Genomic DNA, 16,877 nt, shown 5'->3' with positions numbered 1-16,877 from the left:
TCTGTGTTTCCTGTCATTCAACCAAATTTGTATCCAGGTAGTTACTGTTTCTTTAGTCAAATCAATAATACATGTGCAAAGAAGGACAATGTTTTTGAGGTAGACGTTAGTAGTCTTTGTTACAGACAGGATGCAGGGTCAGATCTTTGTTCAAAAGATAGACCAAATGCTCTTTTTGAAAACAGAAAGGCACTTGCGATATATTTTGGTTCACATTTTCTGAAGCTGGGCAAACTCTGCCAAAACATCAAACAATTTAAATATTTATAGAGGAAATAGATTGGCACAGGATTCCCATTTCCTGACAGGAAATAGATTCTTGTGCTAACAGAAAAATTAGAAATCCTATCAATTATCAAAAATGTCTGTTGTAACGAGCAAGAAAATGTCACTAGACCTCTGAAAATTAACATGTTTGTTAATACTACATCAATAGTGAAGAGCAGGAAATCACATCCATGAAAAACAATTCGCAAGAACATATGTAGGAACAAATTATTGCATATGCTGGAATCTGTACTGAAGACAACAAATGCCAGAGATTACAGTGGGTCAGACAACAGGCATGGAGAGAGAAAACCAACATTTCAAGTATAGATGACTCTTCATCAGATGAGGACATCGCTGGCTAAGCCAGAATTTATTGCCCATTTCTAATTGCCCAGAGGGCAGGTACAAGGCAACTACATCGTTGTGGATCTGGAATCGCATGTAGGAGGGCCAGACTAAGTAAGGATAACAATTTCCTTCCCTGGAGGACATTAGTGAACCAAATGGGTTTTTCTGACAATCAACAATAGTTGCATGGTCATCACTAAACTCCTACTTCCAGATTTCATTAGTGAATTCAAATCCCCACTTCTGCCATGATGGGATTCAAATCCAGATCTACAGAACATTACATAGGTCTTCACCAGGCTGGTGATTATGCCACTAGGCCTGGGTAAATAGGCAAAGTCTTTTCCCTGGGCTCGGGGAGTCCAGAACTAGAGGGCATAGGTATAGGGTGAGAGGGGAAAGATATAAAAGAGACCTAAGGGACAACTTTTTCACACAGAGGGTGGAGGTGTATGGAATAAGCTGCCAGAGGAAGTGGTGGAGGCTAGTACAATTGCAACATTTAAGAGGCATTTGGATGGGTATATGAATAGGAAGGGTTTAGAAGGATATGGGCCAGGTGCTGGCAGGTGGGATTAGATTGGGTTGGGGTATCTGGTCAGCATGGATGGGTTGGACTGAAGGGTCTGTTTCCATGCTATACATCGCTATGACTCTATGTAATGCAATGCACATTATAATGTACATTTTGTAAAATGCAAGGCAAAGGTTTACTGTCATTAACACATATTCATGAAATTAGCCCTAAAATGTAGTGCTAAAACAATGTATTTTTGCAAAAAACTAGTGTGAAAACTTTAGCACAAAAAAGTTTCTAAAGTCACTTGACTTCTGAGAATTGTCAATTCATGATGTTAAACAAAACTGCTTAACCAAAAACAAAATTACGACATATGGTAATAACAGGGTCTCATCTCGACCCTCTGCAACTGGATCCTCAGCTTCCTGACCCACAGACCATAATCATTGAAGTTAGATAACTGCATCTCCTCCATGATAATCCTCAACACTGGCACTGCACAGGATGTGTTCTCAGCCCCTACTGTACTCCCTGTACACCATAACTGTGTAGCCAAATTCTAAATGAACGGCATCTACAAGTTTGCTAACAACATCACCATAGAAAGACAGATATCTAACAATGATGAGTCAGAATACAGGAAGGAGATAGAGTGCTTGGTGTCATGGTGCAATGATAGCAACATTTTTTTCAATGTTGGCAAAACAAAAGAACTGATCATTGACTTCAGGAAGAAAGGAGGAGGACACACCCCTATCTACATCAATGGAGCTGAGGTTGAGAGGGTGGAGAGTGTCACATTTCTAGGAGTGACGATAACTGACAATCTGTCCTGGACTTCCCTCATAGATGTGACTGTCAAGAAGGCGCAACAATGCCTTTTCTCCCTCAGGCAGCTCAGGAAATTAGGCATGTCCATAAGGGCCCTCACCAACTTCTCCAGATGCAGTATAGAAAGCATCCTATTTGGTTGCATAACAACCAGAAATGGCAACTGCTCTGCCAAGGCCATAAGAAACTACTGAAAGTTGTGTACATAGTCCAGACATTACAGAAGCCAACCTCCCATCCATCGACTCTATTTACACTTCTCATTGCTGCAGACTGGCTGCCAACATCATCAAAGACTCTTCCTACCTCTTCCATCAGGCAGAAGATACAGAAGCTTGAACACAGTTTCTTCCCTGCTGTTATTAGATTGATGAATGGATCTCTCCAACTTCAAATAATGTTGATCTTGCAAATGTTAATCTTGCTTTGTCACCTCCTGTGGAGCCATAACCTGGTGTGCCTTGCTTTGTCTTAGCACCCAATGGTCTGCATGTCCTTGTTCGCTATGATCTCCCTGTACTTACCGCAAAATAAAACTTTTCACTGTACATGAAAAGTACTGCAATAAATCAAAATAATATGCCAAACCATCAGCAGAATTCCAATTTGGGCTTCTTCCATATCAAATCCTCTAAAGTGACATCAAATTGTCTTTTGGTTTTGTAAGATCCCAAATGCCAATTAAGGAAATGTGTTCTATTTATTAATTTTATGAGCTAATGCTCATAGCCTGGAGCTGTACTTAATAGAAGGGCAAAGAATAAGACAGATGGACCAGTGTGTACAACTCATAGTCGGGAACATGTGGTTTTCTTGTTGATTAGCTTGAAGGACATGAACATCGCTGGCAAGGTCTGTATTTAATATTCACTCCCGGTTGCCCTTGAGAAGGTGATCTAAACATGCTGCGTAAATAAAAGTGTGGTCTGTGAAAAAAAGACATTTAGAGTCAATCATTTTGCTGTGGGTCTCAAGTCCATATCGGTTATGAATGGTAAATTGCCTTTCGTAACAGGCATTAGTGAATGGATTGATGTTTACTACAATCCGGTGCTGTAAAAGATGTTTATAAATAACACTTGATTCAGCTCGGAACTTCTTTTTGAGTCAATCTGTTTCCACTAATCGTCTTGTAATATTAGTCTATGGGACTTATTGATATTAATTGGTGAAGGATTAACCATTCTTACATCCTCAGCAGAGGAGGCATGCATTTGAGTAACAAGAAGTAGGTCATTTCACAATAATAAGACAGGTTACATTACCTGACTGACTGGGCCATCCCTAGTTGCCCTTGAGAAGGTGGTGGTGAGCTGCCTTCTTTATCCAGCATCAATGAAAGCAGTTATTCCAAATGGGTCAGGGTTTAGCCAAGATCAGTCCTGGAAGTCTGATCACTAAATGTCAAGAGGGTTATCAGGGGCCACTGTTGTAAAAGGAGTTGAAAAGGTCCATTCTAGGGGTTGGAGGCAGAATGTTGGGATGTAGAGGGGACAGTAATTGTGGAGAGGGAAACTCAATGTCTAAGAGTGGGAGATGATAGAGCATTGGAAGGGATGGATTACTGTGGGACAGGATTTCATTGACAATCATCACTACTCTGTCTTCAATAAGGGAGATGTGCGTCATGATGGAAGGCATAGCTAAGATATAGGTCCAGGCTCAGATGATAAAGTGAGGAGCTGAAAATTCAAAATAAGAGTCAAGTGGGAATGTGTTGAAGATCAGACCTGAGGTGGTTGACAGGGAATACAAGGAGGAAAGGTTTGCGAGGTCACCTGGACTGACAGGCTGAACCTGCAACTCACTCTGTGAAGTTGCTTTCCATTCTCATCTCAAATACAAAAGAACAATGGAAATGGAAAATGGCTTCCACCAGACACAGGATGGACAGAGTAGGTGTGCCCCAGCTATGCCTGTCTCTTTGTTGGCTACGTAGAACAGTCCATCTTCCGTAGTTACACCGGCACCACTCCCCACCTCTTCCTTCGCTACATTGATGACTGCATTGGCGCTACCTCGTGCTCCCGCAAGGAGGTTGAGCAGTACATCAACTTCATCAACACATTCCACCCAGACCTTAAATTCACCTGGACCATCTCTGACACCACCCTCCACATCCTGGACCTCTCCACCTCCATCAATGATGACCGACTTAACACTGACATTTGATACAAACTCACTGACTCCCACGGCTACCTGGATTACACCTCTTCCCATCGCACCTCCTGCAAAAATGCTATCCTGTATTCCCAATTCTTCCACCTCTGCCGTATCTGCTCCCAGGACAACCAGTTCCACCACAGAACACACCAGATCGCCTCCTTCTTTAAAGACTATAATTCCCCTTTCCAAGTGGTTGAAGATGCCCTCCAAGACATCTTATCCATGTTCCATTCCTCCACCCTCAAACACCATCCCTCCAACCACAACAAGGGCAGAACCCCCTGGTCCTCACCTTCCAACCCACCAACCTCCACATAAACCACATCATCTGCCAACAATTATGCCACCTACAAACGCACCCCCCACCCCATCAGGCATATATTTCCCTCCCCACCCCTATCCATTTTCCACAAAGACCGTTCCCTACATGACTACCTGGTCAGGTCCACGCCCCTCCAGCAACCCACCCTCCCCATCTGCCACCTTCCCCTGCCACTGCCGGAATTGCAAAACCAACTCCAACACTCACATCCATCCAAGGCCCCAAAGGAGCCTTTCACATCCATCAAAGTTTCACCTGCACATCCACCAATGCTATTTATTGTATCCGTTGCTCCCAATGCGGCCTCCTTTACATTGGGGAGACCGGACGCCTTCTTGCAGAATGCTTTAGGGAACATCTCTGGGACACCCGCACCAATCAATCCCACCGCCCCATGACCAAACATTTTAACTCCCCTTCCCACTCTGCCGAGGACATGCAGGTCCTGGGCCTCCTCCACCGCCATTCCCTCACCACTCGACACCTGGAGGAAGAACACCTCACCTTCTGCCTTGGCACATTTCAACCCCAGGGCATCAATGTGGACTTCACCAGTTTCCACATTTCCCCTCCCCTCACCTTACCCCAGTTCCAACCTGTCAGCTCAGCACCACCCTCATGACCTGTCCTACCTGCCAATCTTCCTTCCCACCTATCCGCTCCACCCTCCTCTTCGACCTATCACCTTCATCCCCACTTCCATGCACCTATTGCACTCTTACGACCTTCTCCCCAGCCCCACCCCTCCTCTGATTTATCTCTTCACCACAGAGGCTCCCTGCCTCATTCCTGATGAAGGGCTTTTGCCCGAAATGTCGATTTTCCTGCTCCTCGGATTGCTATGCTTTTCCAGAACCACTCTAATCTTGACGATGTTTTTTTTTTTCTGTCTGGCAGGATGGGTTCCACTTGAAACATATGCTATGTCCTATGTCCAGTCTCCTACCATGTCAAATGCAAATCCTGGCAGCAATAACCTGGACCATGTCATTGGTCATTACAAAGTGTTCATGGTTATCTTTGGGAAGCAGTAGTAATCAGGGGAGACCTGTTAACTGTACTCGCAGGCCTCAATTCACAAAGACAATCCAAGGTATGATATAGTACACAAGGGAACAGACTACCTCTGGAGAAAGTGAGGACTGCAGTGCCGGAGCTCAGAATCCAGAGTGTGGCCCAGAGTCCAGAGCTTTAACAGGAAGCTTATGCCTAAAACGTCAATCCTTCTGCTCCTTGGGTGCTGCCTGACCTGCTGCACTTTTCCAGCACCACACTCTCAATGACAGACTACCTCTGCCTCATTGTGAAATGTAAATGTTTGACAACATGTGCTTATAGGCAATGTTGCCTTCTTTGGGTGAAGTGGGACATGGGTGGAGGAGAGAAAGTTTCACACTTACAATTTCCTAGTGCATTTGTGTGACAGGGCTTGTGCTGTCTTCATTGAAATATAGTCTATATGTCAAAAGTCCATGTACAGCCATCCCATTGCCCTTCGTGTCGACAATATCGAAGATGAAGAAAGCTGTCATTTACGTGTCCAGCACATGGTGGACACATTACTAAGGATCATGTTACTAAGGATCTGTTCTGCTCCTGATATTCCGCACGTAGGCTTATTGGAAGCATGACCAAAGGACTCAGTCACAGCAGAGGTTATTATCACAATGGTCATTGCACAACGAAGACATGGAAAGATTAGAGAGTAATGGAGGCACCTGAAAGCCCAGGGCTAGTAGCAACATTTGGTGGCTGCTGAGCAGCCTCCACATAAAGGTGCAGTTGAAAGTCCCTTCAGGATCTGGAGGAGGTGCAGGAGGCCCAAAATCTTGATACAATTTCCTCCAGATGAGTGAGGCCCAATGCCATTGCACTGCTGGAATGGAGCCTGAGTCCTGAAGGGATGGGTGGATGTCCTATCCCCAATGGCTGTCAAAGTAACAGGCATGCTATTTGTACAGCTGACTGCTTCCTGACATCCATTGAAGACCTGTGTAGGAGCTCTCAAGACTCAATCCACAAATGTATCAAGGCAATTTGTGCCAGACCATATTGCTTCCTCTCATTTTTCTGTGACAAGGTCAGTGCTACTACCTCTGCAATAAGTTTTGCCAAAATAGTTGGCTTCCCCCAAATACAGGGTGCTGTACATTATACATGTGTTGTGTTGAGAATAGCAACTCATAAAATAGCTGACTGCATCACTAGAAAACAATTCCATTCAGTCACATTAGAGGTCTGCAACCAGGTTTCCAGGAAGCTGTCAAGATGCCTCTACCCTTGAGATCCCATTGGTTCCTGCTCCGTTTCAAGAGCTAGATCTCTTACAAGGATGGTTACTGGGAGACAAAGACTGCTCTCTGGAAACAGGGCTGAAGATACCATTGCATCATGCCCTGAATACAGTCAAATGTAGATTGAATGCAGCCCATTCTTCTCCAAGGCCACTGGGAAGCTGACATTGAGCCTCATGAAAGTGAGGGTTCAAATGTTGGACTGATGTGGGAAAGGTTGATTGCAATGCATACCAGACAGAGTGTGTCATGTAAACTTTGCATGGTGTGGATTGCAAAACTAGAGCAGGCAAAGCGGGGAGTGGAGGGGGGGGGGGAGGGGGGGGATGTGATGATTGCTGAACAGCTTGGACAGCAGCTGCAGTCTTCCAAGGGAGAAGAATACAACATTGAGCTGGAGGAATGTAGCTTTCAACATGATAGAGCACTGTAGCTTCAAGTCAGGCAGGACATGGTTGATACTCACTTCCAATACATGTGTTGGGTGAGATCATGATACGTTGAGGCACTGTGGCTCAGTTGTTAGCATTGCTGCCTCATAGTGCCAGAAACCTGGGTTCGATTCCAGCCTCGAGTGACTGTCAGTGTAGAGTTTGCACATTCTCCCCTTGTCTGTGTGGATTTCCTCCCACAATCCAAAGATGTGCAGGTTAGGCAAATTGGCCATGCTAAATTGCCCATAGTGTTCAGGGATGTGTAGATTAGGTGCATTAGTCAGGGGTAAATATAGGGTAGGCAGAAAGGGTTGGGTGGGTTACACTCTGGAGGGTCAGTGTGGACTTGTTGGGCCGAAGGGCCTGTTTCCACATTGTAGGGATTCTATGACATTCATTGTAAATTTGACCTGGTCAAAAGGCAAGAATTTCCTGTTTAATCCCAGAAGCAAACATAGTTTTTTTAAATTTGTTTGTCCTTTTCTCACTTATCCTTTTTATTTGATAGAAGTTAATATTAACAATTGTAAAGTTTTTATCACGTGATGCTCCTACATTCAACAATGTGCAGATGCTATAATAGGTAGAGAAAAAGAGTAGTGGCACTAAGAATGGATAACCTCTGTAGCTTCATTCTTGTAGCTGCAGCTACAATGATAGTCAATCAGACAGGCAATCATTTAAGATGTCATTATATTTACAAATGAGATATTCCATTTACAATAATTATCACCAGTGCCATCTAAGTGCACTCAAATGTTTTTATTTCAATTTCTGTGCACAGTATTTGCTGTGAAGGGCTATTCCTTGCTGCCAATGTTTGACCTACTCCACTGTTGGATATCAAATACTGTACTAACAAAGGGAAACCCAGAAAGTCTTGCCAGTGATGAGTACCTCCACCACCGCTAAGCAAACAAACGTACACAGGTAGTGCCGGGGAGGTGTGGCGCCATGCAGGTGTGATGTCTACATAGTGAGTGGTGCCATGGAGGTGTGGTGTCCACATAGTGAGTGGTGCCATGGAGGTGTGGTGTCCACATAGTGATTGGCGCAGTGGAGTGATGTGTGAGTAACCTCACTATGGCTCACAGAGAGAAACCCTTCATGAAACTCAAATGAAAATAAAACACTGCGGATGCTGGAAATCTAAAATGGTGGAGAAACTCAGCAGGTCTGTTCCTTCATGAAAATCTCCAAAATAGACACTTAGCCAATTCTTGGAAAATTTCGGACAATGTTTGGAGAGTCTAGAATCAGGGCACAACTTAAAAATAAGAAGGAAATGTATTGGGACCAAAATGAGAAGAATTTTTTCTTTAACTCAGGAAGTCATGAAAACTTTGAAATCCTCTACCTCAAATGGCTATAATAATTCAGTTCTTGGGTATATTTAAAATAAAAATTGGCAGATTTCTAAATATCAGTGACATAAAGGAACTGGGTGTAGGTTTGCTCGCTGAGCTGTAAGGTTCATTTTCAGACATTTCGTCACTATACTAAGTAACATCTTCAGTGACCCTCCAGATGAAGCATTGCTGATGATTCCTGCTTTCTATTTATATATTTGGGTTTCTTTGGATTGGTGATGTTATTTCCTGTGATGATGTCATTTCCTATGGTGATGTCAGTTCCTGTTCTTTTCCTCAGGGAGTGGTTAAAAAAACACCCTATACAGACAACAAGCAAAACGAAAGTCATTTACAAAATACTGTGCGAGGACTGTAACAAACACTATATTGGAGAAACAGCAGAAAACTAGCTACCAGGATACATGAACATCAACTAGCCACAAAACAACATAACCCTCTCTCACTAATATCCTTACATACAGATGAGGAAGGACATCACTTCAACTTGGACAACACATCCATCCTAGGACAAGCCAAACAGAGACATGCACGAGAATTCCTAGAAGCATGGCATTCCAACTGGAACGCTATCAACAAACATATTCACTTGGACCCGATTTACCACCCCCTAAGAAAAATAGCAGGAAATGACATCACTACAGGAAATGACATCACAAACCCAAAGAAACCCAAACATATAAATAGAAAGCAGGAATCATCAGCAAATGCTTCATCTGGAGGCTCACTGGAGATGTTACCTAGTCTGAAAATGAACCTTCCAGCTCAGCAAGCAAACCTACATCCAAAACCTCAACCTGAACTACAAATCTTCTCAAAACTCGCTGACATAAAGGAATATGAAAATAATATGGAACAGAAGCAAGAAGATGGATATGGGGCCCAAAACTGTGCACAATACTCCAAATATGGTCTGATCAAAGCCTTATTGAACCTCAGAAGTATAACTCTATTTTTATGTTCAAGTCATCTCAAAATAGATACCATCATTTCAATTACCTTCCTAACTACTGACTCAACCTGCAAGTTTATCTTGAGAGAATCCTGGACTAGAACTCCAAGTGTTTTTGCACTTCAGACTTCTGAATTTTCTCCCTATGTAGAAAATAGTCCATGCCTCTATTCTTCCTATCAAAGTGCATGACCTCATTGTACTCCAACTGCCACATCTTTGCCCATTTTCCTAAACTGTCCAAATCTTTCTGCAGCCTACTCACCTCCTCAATGCTACCTGTTCTCTCCCTATCTTTGTGTTGTCTGTAAACTTTGGCAGAAGGCGCTAGGTTCCTTCATCTAGATTGTTATTTTTTGAAGTGAAAAGTTGTGGTTCTAACACTAAGCCTGGTAGAGCATCACTTGTCACCAGCTGCCATCCTGAGAAGGACACTTTTATCCCCATTCTCTGCTTTCTGCATGTTCTTGTTTTCCCAAGCCTCTGTGCTAAACCTTTTGTGCTAACAGTCGTACGCAAGATCTTCACTCAAGCTTTCTTCCCTGTTTAATCCATTTTACGATTGCTTGAACAAATACCATATATACTCGTGTAAAAGTCAACATTTTTAGACTATTTTTAAAGGTTCAATTTATAGGGCTGACTATTACACGGTCACTAGTTTTGAGGGGCTGAAGTTTATGCTGCAGTTTGAAGTATCGTATTATTAACAGAAGTCGATTTGATTGTTCAACTAATCCCAGGTAAAGAAGAAAAACCCAATAAATTGCGGTAAAGGTAATTACTGGATAAAAGCAAGAGAAACAAGAATGAGTTACTGGTAGGAAGTTTTATTATACATACCAGTATGAAAATTTAACATGTCAATGATTCATTGAAATCCTGCAAAATCACACTGTTCAATATCATCATGGCCTGGTATAATGGCACACTTAAAATGAAACATTTATTGAATTCTGAATGTGTAAACTTCTTGAACTTTCCCTCCAAATTCTTCAGTTTCCTTCCCATATACTCTCACATGTAATGAACCTCAGCAATGTTTACACATTTTTCAAAGAATTAAAGAAAAATGTAGCTAATATATCTCACTTTTATTCAGATATAGTGGCACAATTAAAATGATTAACTTTTTAATGATATTAACCTTTGGATGTATAGTGAACAAAAGTGCGACAAGTACCAACAGACTTAGTACCAGTCTAAATGAATGAATGAATAAGTGAATGAATCGAAACATGCTATAGTAAACCAAGTGGGCTAAGTAGAGTTATGAATAAATGAATGAACGAATAGAGATGCAATTTAGTAAACAAAGAGCAATGAGTACAGTTACCGGTGTGAATGTGATTTTGTTTCAGTGGGTTAATGGGAACATGCAGTTTCCTTCATAAGAGGTTTAGAATGCGATATAGTAGGGTCGACTTTTATATGAGATATATGGAAAATACAAGATATATTGGCCGGAAATAAGGGGTTGACTTTTACATGAGACCGACTTTTACACAAGTATATACGGTACATCAAATTTACCACTATCCATTCTCTAACCCACTCCCTCTGTCCCCAGGTCCTTAGCTTTACAAATTCTCCTTGACTGGAGGAGTAGGTGGTTTCTTAGTTGAAGATTATCTCAGATGTTGCTCTTTGTCATTCTAAGAAACGTGGTCAGTTTTTTTTTATTTCTTGAATATCTTTGACTGAAGATATTTGTTAGTGTTGGCATTGCTGTTCTGTCTGTTCAAAGTATGTAATGGAAGACAATTGCTTGAAAGAAATAATTTTCTTCTTCTAACTTTGTTGTGAGGTAGTTTGAGAATTTACCATTTCGACACTTGTTCTTTTGCTTGGTTTCCTTGCTGGCAGCAGTTTAAGTTGTCCGCAATCTCTTGCAGGACATTTGCATTCTCTAGACTGACTGGAATACAAGTTCACCAGTGGTTTCAGATAATGATTTTACCAAGGTGTTGTGGAGTTCAAGTTGTCAAGAATTTTCATTAGGTGAGGAACAAATGAACAGTTCTTTCAACCCAATGATACTAGTAGTTTTTTTAAATGTTGGTAATGTAAACTGTTCTTTAATAAAAATATAACTGATCTCAATTATTGTGTGCTTCTTTCTGGGTTCATCAGAATCAAACGTCAGATAGTTTAATGTAGATATCTTCTTGGATGGTTAGAATCCTTCCTCAAACATTGAGATTTTTTTAGGCAAAACTTTCTTCCCTGCTCAGAAATGAAATTTGCTAGTTTGAATGGCATATGTATGTTCTGCAAACTGATGATTCTTTCATCTTAAAGCAATTTTTAATATTACTTTAGTATTAGATTTGTTTCCTGTCAGCTGCATTTAATATCAGATGAATGGATCACTTTGATCAGAATATTACAGGAGTCTGAGTGATGTGGGCTATGGTAGGACTTCTAGCAGAGTTGTACAAGAAGTCCAGTAAGGGATATCTCAATGTTGGGAGGATCTTGCTGCGTCTTTTATACTTTTGCAAAGTGGCATAGTGAGTTTCTCTCTAGCCAGCAGCAAGTTACTTATTAAGGGGGAGTCTTAGCTTGTTAAACTCCTTATTAATGCCACAACATGCCTCATTCTGTCTCCCATCTTACTAGACAAGATAGACATTGAGACTTCTCGGCATGGAAGTCGAAGTGTGGTTGTGGTGACCTCAGCTTGCAGTTAGCTACAAACAGCCTCTGTGATGGACACCAGGTAACAACATCACAGGGCAAGCCTCATGGGAACCAGTTGTAGGTGTCTCACATCCGCTGACACCAGCATCTGACATGTGCCAGCCTTTATGAACCCTCACGGCACATCTCCAATCCACTTACAGTACACTTTGGAACTTTAGTGCTGCATAGGCAATTCTCATTATAGTGCTGCAGCAAGGATCAGGGACACATGCCCAGCTCACAGACTGCATCAGGCTGCACCTTCAGCCTGTTTGCTTCCTCACACAGCCTTTCCTTTCTCTGAGTCTACCTGGATAGTCACAACATCCCTGCCTTGACTCAACTTGTTGTTTAGTGCAGACATGAAGCAAGGTAACTTGTCAAGGTTGTCAACAGTCCTCAGTCATGTCAAGGGGAAATATCCTTTCGTCAATAGGTCCTAGCACTGTAAGGTAAGTGCAGACTCCAATACCAGTCCAGAGGCTTGGACATGGTCAATCAAAAGCAGTCTGAGTCAGGGTCCTGTCCTCATACAGAATGAAGAGCCAATTGTAGTGCAGCCCATAACCAAAGGGTTACTGATGGTTCAGGTGGGGCATTGTTCCAAGTGAGTGAGTAGGCAACCTTGGACCAGACTGATGTGGCTTAATGTCAAGGCCTCCTCTGTTGCTCTTGGATGAAGAAGATGTCCCATGTCTGCACCACCCTATTCAAAAGGATCTTGAGGTCCCTGTCCATAAAGCAGGGTGTCCATTTCCTCCTCATTTCCATGTCTGGGTAAATGTCAGGAACTCTGCTGAGCAGCTCCAGACTGATGTTGCTAGCCCAGATGTTCAGTGGACTTTTAAAGATGGTGTGGGTGAAAGGGATGCTGGTCTTTCATTGGATATCCAGTGAAAGGAGAAATATTCTGGAAATGGGGCTGGAATCAATATGGTTTACACCAAGGGCCAGGGAAGGTAACAAGTAATTCATATTTGGTAATGTTTGGTGAAAACATCATTCCGTCTCACAGCAAGTATGGACTTGAAGTTAGCCAAAGAAGTAAGATTTGGCCCTTTACATTTTTCAAACAGCTGTTTTCTTGGTTAATGCAATGATAATTGTTCCTATATCAAGCTTGAATTGTGTTGGATATCTTTTGACAAAGATGAACTCTGACATGTCTGGTTCAGCTGGATTGTCTTTTGCCCTGGAAATGACTGTGCTATTTCTTCCAAAGGAAACATGTCACCTTTTAAGGACATATTTTAATGCATCTATATCTTGGAAATCAGAAACTTTTTTCTAATGTTGTTTGGTATGAAGTATTCATGTGTTCATGTCCCTAGTATTCAAGGCTGTTTCTGACTTTTACAAATTTTCTTGTACAAGGTGCATTCTTGTGACTGACACTGATTTTGTTTGTGATGTTTTTGGGATTTTTTAAATGCACTCTTGGAAAGTCTGACATCAAAGGATCTGAACGTCTGTTATATTGGTTTGTCACTAGGTACTTTGGAATGTGTGCACTGGGTGGCATGGTGACTCAGTGGTTAGCACTGCTTCCTCACAGCACCAGGGTTCTGGGTTTAATTCCATCCTTGGGTCTGTGTGGAGTTTGCACATTCTCCCCACGTCTGTGTGGGTCTCTGCCCGGTTGCTCTAATTTCCTCCTGCAGTCCAAAGAGGTCCTAGTTAGGTGGATTTGCCATGCTAAATTACCATGGACGTGTATGGTAGGTGGGTTAGCCATGAGAGATGCAGGTTTACAGGGATAGGATGGGTCTGGGTAGGATGCTTTTTGGAGGATCAGTGTGCACTTGATGGGCCAAATAGGCTGCTTCTTCATTTACAAAGTTGATTAGTTCTGATGGCCTTCTGGAGTAAGTCTGTCCTTCTGTTCCCCAGACTTTTCTGTATTTTTTTTTTCAAATTTCAGCTTCTAACACAGTTTGGATAGACTTTTCCGGTGTGAGGTCTTCCTTCCATTGTAAAAGATATGAATGAGCTGAATCAGAAAATCCAAATAACAATTCTGTTTCTCATTTGTTCTGGTTATTACACTCTATGTTCACAAGTTTCAGAAAGGTACAAAAATCATTCACCAGTTGGTCCTCCTAGAAACTATCTTTCCATTGGATTTTGCTCTTTCCATAAAAGTACTGGCTATCTGATCGTAACTATTTATGTCCATTTGCTTTATCAGTTTATCTGATTTCTTTCAAATGATAGATGCATTTAGAAATGGCGCTAAGTAGATTAACACCGACTGCCTTACTAGCAGATGACTAGGTATTTTGCCCAAGTCACATGATAAAACAATTTTTTCTTCTTTTAGCTAACATAAGGGTGAAGTCATCATTGTCCGAGAGGCCATAGGGCTGCTCTCTCATCAGAGACAGAGACGACTGGTGGTGGTTAACCTAAGGGTCACCACACCCCAGGCAAGGGAGAGACTAAGAAGGAGAGTCCTTCAGCTGGTGCAGGAGCAAGGCAACCTTTTCAGAATTTGGAGATGCCGGTGTTGGACTGGGTTGTACAAAGTTAAAAATCACACAACACCAGATTATAGTCCAACAGGTTTAATTGGAAGCACACTAGCTTTCGGAGCGTCGCCCCTTCATCAGGTGGTAGTGTGATGAAGAAGCGATGCTCTGAAAGCTAGTGTGCTTCCAATTAAACCTGTTGGACTATAATCTGGTGTTGTGTGATTTTTAATCTTTTCAGAAGCAGATTGATGTTTTACATTCAGATTGCTTTCTTCCAAAACAAATGCAGAGAAGTCCAACAAAAAAAGCTATTGAGCTGTTGTAATGAGTAGAGTCATAGAGTCATAGAGATGTACAGCATGGAAACAGACCCTTCGGTCCAACCCGTCCATGCTGACCAGATATCCCAACTCAATCTAGTCCCACCTGCTAGCACCCGGCCCATATCCCTTCAAACCCTTCCTATTCATATACCCATCTAAATGCCTCTTAAATGTTGCCATTGTACCAGCCTCCACCACATCCTCTGGCAGCTCATTCCATACACGTACCACCCTCTGCATGAAAAAGTTGCCCCTTAGGTCTCTTTTATATCTTTCCCCTCTCACCCTAAACCTATGCCCCCTATTTCTGGACTCCCCGACCCCAGGGAAAAGACTTTGCCTATTTATCCTTTCCATGCCCCTCATAATTTTGTAAACCTCTATAAGGTCACCCCTCAGCCTCTGACGCTCCAGGGAAAACAGCCCCAGACTGTTCAGCCTCTCCCTGTAGCTCAGATCCTCCAACCCTGGCAACATTCTTGTAAAACTTTTCTGAACCCTTTCAAGTTTCACAACATCTTTCCAATAGGAAGGAGACGAGAATTGCATGCAATATTCCAACAGTGGCCTAACCAATGTCCTGTACAGCCACAACATGACCTCCCAACTCCTGTACTCAATACTCTGACCAATAAAGGAAAGCATACCAAACGCTTTCTTCACTATCCTATCTACCTGCGACTCCACTATCAAGGAGCTATGAACCTGCACTCCAAGGTAGTAGGAAAGTAAAAGACCTTACCAAAATATCTGGAAAGAGAAACACAGCTTTTCACACTTTGTTCTTTATCTCATTCAACTTTCAAGCTTACTTGTAAAATATAACTTCCAACAGAGAACCATTGTAACTATTGTATCAATGCAATTTCAAAGCTTTCACTTCAGACAAGGTCAGAAGTCACATGACACCAGGTTATAGTCCAACAGGTTTATTTGCAATCAGAAGCTTTCAGAGTGCTGCTCCTTTGTCAGGTGAAGGGGCAGCACTCCAAAAGCTTGTGATTTCAAAAAAACCTATTGGTCTTTAAACTGGTGTTCTCTGATTTCTGGCCTTGTCCATGCCACTCAAACACCCAAACCTCAATTTCAATTCAGTGTAACAACTGGAAGGTGAAATAACTCCAGACCAACACAGATAGAAAGACTGAGCTGGATTCCATTTTTACAAAGACTGTTACTGTGTGCTTGTCCGTGTCTATGTGTGTGTAGTATTACGACACAGTGTAAACTCTCCTGCTTAATTTAAAACCTGTAACACAGAAAAATATTATCCCTTGCAGTAAACAGTGACAATTCGTGAGGCCAAGAATTAGTTAAAGTAAAAATTAACAACTTTATTTCTTAAAGCACAACAATGAATAATTAACTAACAATTATTTACAACTCCATCCTCTAATCAATCAGTCACCTTCCCTGTCCACAAAACTCCCAATTAAGATTTACAAAAACAAAACTTATCTCAAAACCAGGGAGCTTTCGGTTCTTCTATTTCAATCTTCCTGTTTCTTCTTTTCTTCTTCTTCAGAATTCTGCTTCATAGGTTACTGAGCAATAAAGGTTCTTTTAAGAGAACTATTTTTCAGGCAGTCTTTTTACATGCTGGTAGCTGAGCAGTTCTCTTCTCAACAGTTCAATTTTCCCCATCTTATATCTCCACCTCCCCCCTCCCTCCAAAGCATTGGATTGTATCATTGTCTTTTAAGATTGTCAATATACTAAATTCAAACTGGATTGGAGTTTGGTATTTTTCGGGGTATAATTTAAACTGATTAGCCTAATTCAAATCTGTTTTGTTGTTTCCAGGCAACCAGCTACCTTAGCTACCCCAGTAGCTCGAGCACCTGTTATATTGTATTTTATTGAGAACACTTGGTGCTGTCTCTGCTAGTTT

The sequence above is a fragment of the Chiloscyllium punctatum genome, chromosome 9, assembly GCF_047496795.1.
Source record: "Chiloscyllium punctatum isolate Juve2018m chromosome 9, sChiPun1.3, whole genome shotgun sequence".
Lineage (NCBI taxonomy): Eukaryota > Metazoa > Chordata > Chondrichthyes > Orectolobiformes > Hemiscylliidae > Chiloscyllium > Chiloscyllium punctatum.
This window is presented reverse-complemented; position numbering follows the sequence as displayed.